Source organism: Pterocles gutturalis, unplaced genomic scaffold, assembly GCF_000699245.1.
Source record: "Pterocles gutturalis isolate BGI_N339 unplaced genomic scaffold, ASM69924v1 scaffold16361, whole genome shotgun sequence".
NCBI classification, from domain to species: Eukaryota; Metazoa; Chordata; class Aves; order Pterocliformes; family Pteroclidae; genus Pterocles; species Pterocles gutturalis.
This window is the reverse complement of record NW_010098127.1, coordinates 16167-20334: the sequence shown is the minus strand read 5'-3', so window position 1 is coordinate 20334 and position 4168 is coordinate 16167. Positions and strand designations below refer to the sequence as shown.

The following is a 4168-nucleotide window of genomic DNA, read 5'->3' as shown; positions in this document are numbered from 1 at the left end:
TGAACCGCACTAAGGACACAGCGTCAAGGTCACACACCAAGTGTTGAAGTTTTGGAGGAGGGCATCAGGGTTAGCTGTGGCAATGGGCGTATTTCTCATCCAGAGCTGTCACTAGTTGCCCTGCAGCCCCTGACTCCAGGACCGTGTGGGTCAGGACTGCCGTGGGGATGATGTGGGGCTGTGTTATCATGGGAACCGTCCGCAAAAAACTCTGCAACACACTGCAAATCTTTTTTTGCATATGAAGCATCTCGTTGCTGTCCCTTTATCTCCCTCTCGGACTCAAAATCCAGAGGAGTGGGGAGTGAGAGGGAAGGGCAGGACTGTGGGTTGTGCTGCAGTGGGACCCTCATCAGGGAGGCAGAGCCAGCTGGCCGAGGAGGAGGAGGTGATAAAGCAGCTGGGGCTGCTCAGAGCTGATGGCTGGAGGTGAGGAGCCTGTCGGGGCGTGAGGTCTGGTCCTCCTGAGCACAGCAGACTTGCAAGGTAAGACCCGGGTTTCATGGTTTGGTTTGTGAATGCTTTGTGTGTGGTCAGGAGCCCATGGGACGGTGCTGGGTGCAGGGTGCTGGGCAGCACTGGGGCTGTGCTGGAGCTCAGGGTGCTGCTGGTCCCGAGCTTACAGGGAGCTGATGCTGGGTCCTGGGGGCTCAAACAGATGAGGTGCAGAGCTGGGGTCTGCACTGGCTGGTTGTGTCCCGGGGCTGCGAGACCCCCACTGCAAGTGTGGGGAAGTGTGGGCAGAGGCTGCTCCTGTGACCATGGTGCTGGGGACTGACCCTACACCATGGGCTGGCTTTGACCTGGGAAACTGTTGTAGTCTAAGCACTTGTGACCTGCTTTTAGGGTGTCCTGTGTATGGTCCAGGCGAGCAGAGGAGGGGATCCAGGTTGCATAAGTGGGTGCTCTGGGGTGCAAAGTGCAGCTGTGCTTTGAACACAGAAAACAATATGTAACATGTGATGCACTGGAAAATCTGGGCTTTGCCATCTCTAGTAGGGCAACCAATAGTCCTGGGAACTACTTAGAGCTTCTTCACTCTCTGTAAAATGGGCCTTTGGTGCCTCCCCGCAGCTCAGAGCCACGCGCTGAACGCGAGCAACTGTTTGCACAGCGAGGAGTGGCCACAGTGCCGAGGAGCCTGGAAAAGCTCAGGCGGACATAAATAATTCCATCTTCTGAGCAGCGTGTGAGTAGCACGCTGTAAATAAGGCAGAAGGCTGCTCCGCCAGCAGCGGGGATAAAACAACCCAGCAAGCACCAGGCTCCTTTGCAGGGGACGCGGCGGTGGCCTTGGGGACACAAGGGGACTCCTGTAGATACCATGTGCCTTGTCGCATGTGTGCGTGAGGCTGCTGGGGAAAGCAGCAGAAGGCAGTTGATAAAACGGGGCCAAACTCACACTGTTTGCAACATAGTCTTGCTCTCAGACATGGACTCAATGATTTTAAAGGTCTTTTCCAACCTAAGTGATTCTGATTCTATGACGTGCGCCTGCCTGACAGTAAAGCCACGAGTGCTGTGCTGGGATTTGCTCCTCCTGTTGCAGCCTGAACCCGAGTGACGCGGGGCTTTTGCCATCTCCATGTGCACTGGGAGGAAAGGCTGCAGCTGGAGCTGCCGAGCTCTGGTGTGGTGCTTATCCCTGGAGCAGGGAGGGTATTTAAAGGATGCTTCGGTAGATGTTTTAAAAGCAAATGGCTGGATAGTTTTTATTATTTTTCACCTGCTTGCAGCTGTGCCAGCTGAGCAAGGGAAATCAATGGAGTGCTCAGGCTTGCTTGGGTGGGTCGGGTCGAGGGGTGAGGGCATGTGGCTGGGTGCTCCCCACTCCCCTCCCAAGGGGGGAGATGCCCCAAGCAAGGGGAGATGCTGGCTGGGGTGTGGGGGGGCTCTGAGCAGTGCTGGGGGGTCCTCTCCTGCTGCGGCATGCTGTTCCGGAGTGGGGATTAAAAAAACCTAAGATATTGACATATTTAATATGCTCTCCTGACTCGTCACGTTCAGAGGAATTGTTTATCTCCGCTAATGAGACACAGCTTCCTGCTGGGGGATGTAGCTGCCTCTTAGTGCAGCTTTACAGTGGTGGCTGATGGAAAAGGAAGAAAAATCCCCATCAGCTGAAGCCCTGGGGGCTCTGAATATGTTTCCTGTGCTGAGGCAACATATTGTGTTGCAGTATGGTCCTCCTGCCAATGTGGTCATACAGATGGCTTAATAGCATGGTCCTGAAAAGACCATCCCAGAGGTCTGTTGATCACCCCTTGCCTGAAGGAGGGGCAGTGGTGCAGCACCTCGGTGGGCTCAGGGGGGGAACTGGCACAGAACTGCCCAATGAACCCTCCTTGCTCAGACCCGCTCTGTATGAGCAGGAGCCTGTGTCCACGGAGCCGTCCTGGCAAGAGCACTCTCTCCGTGTGGCTTCCTTCCCTCGCCTGCAGCAGCCATCGGGGCTGACAAAGCCCCTGAGCTGGTAGGAAGGTCAATCTCCACTGGGTATTTGCTGCTAGAGCTGTTCCCAGCATGGCCACGCCAGCCAGCTTCTCCTTCGGGGCTAGGGATGACGCTCCTATCAAGGCTTTCCTTAAGCAGTGGCCAAATCACACGAGGGAAGGACCCTGTGACCAAAGCACAGTAAGAAAACACGACCCAGACCAGCAAAGGGTGGCCAGGCTGCGAGGTGGGGCAGGTTTCCCAGGGAAGCATCCACGTCTGACAAGCGTGATCCCCCCACAGTGTCCCGTCTGGAGGGACAGAGCTGGCCAGGCATGGCCCTGGCAGGGGGCAAGAGCAGGAAGAAGCGAAGCCAGATCTCTGCCTGTCTCCCGAATGCTCATCCCAGAGATCCGAGTAGGGAGGTGCACAATCCCCGATGCTCCTGTACATCCCAACCTGTTACCCCGCCCCGTTCAGCCGGCAGCGAGCCCAGAGATGTCTTTAACCACCCTGAAGCTCTGGAGCAGCACACGGCTCGAGAGCTGCACGGCTGTAACAGGGCAAACGCAAAAATAACCTCTAAGTGACGGTGCTGAAAGGTGGGGGAGAGCTGCAAAAGCCACCAAATGAGTCACGTTACTACGGCTTCCTCTGCTCAAATGAAGTGTTCCTTTTTGGTTTTGGGTTGATTTAATTGTCCTTCCTCCACGGGATGCTCAATGCATTTTCGGATGGTGGGGTGGTTTGAAGTCAGCTGGGAGGGCAGGGGGGAGCGGAAACAGATGGCCATACTTTGGCTGCTCCGTTGGTCCTGGTAAGATCAGTTATAGCACTGTTGAAACAATTCCAGGTATTATTTTTGAATCTGGTTTCCTCCTCCAAGCCGTGTGTCCTCCAAAGAATCTGTCCAAAGTCTCAAGATATTTATGTCTTCAATCTAAAAGTCAGAATGCATTAGCCAGGCAAACTTGGTCTCAGCGAGCTTAAAATAAACCAGTCCACTTTGAGTCTCATGCTATTAAATCAGTCGTGAGTGTCCTCACGGCAATGAGACGTTCCAGGTTTCCAGCTCTCTCTCCAGCGTGCTTTTCTGGTTACTCATTTCTTGAGGGTGCACCAAAGAGCACCGCAACCTTGCTCAGCCCCAGCAAACCCTGGGGGCAAACTGTAAAAGCCTTGTTGAGGACGAGCTGTTCTAACAAATGGCATCACAGCAAGACTGTGCCTCCATGGGGCACATCATAGAATGGTTCGGGTTGGGAGAGACCGTTAAAGCTTATCTCGTCCAACCCTGCTGCGGTGAGCAGGCACATCTTCACCTAGACCAGGGTGCTCATTGCTCCCTCCAGCCTGACCGTGAATGTTTCCAGGGATGGGGCATCTACCACCTCCCCAGGTAACCTGGGCCAGCGTTTCACCACCCTCGGCATAAAAAAATTCTTTGTTACATCTAGTCTGAATAAACTCTCTCTTAGTTTACAACCATTGCCCCTTGTCCTGTCGCCACAGGCGCTGCTAAAAAGTCTGTCCCCACCTTTCTTATAAGCCTCTTTAAGTACTGGAAGGTGCTGTAAGGTTTCCCTGGAGCCTTCTCTTCTCCAGGCTGAACAACCCCAGCTCTCTCAGCCTGTCCTTGCACAGGAGCTGGGAACACTGTCCCAGTCCCGGCTGATCCGTCAGACCCAGCCTTTGGGTTCCGCCTGCTCCCGGTGCCGGGCTGGGGACAGTGCTG

At 54.7% G+C, this 4168-nt stretch overlaps 1 protein-coding gene across 1 annotated transcript in view; it reads right to left on the bottom strand.

Moving 5' to 3' along the window:
- The window catches only part of NTNG2 (netrin G2), a gene marked incomplete at its 3' end in the record, with an annotated part of 30977 nt that overhangs the window by 13678 nt on the left and 13131 nt on the right, over nt 1-4168 (bottom strand). The gene's annotated exons all lie outside the window — the stretch shown is intronic.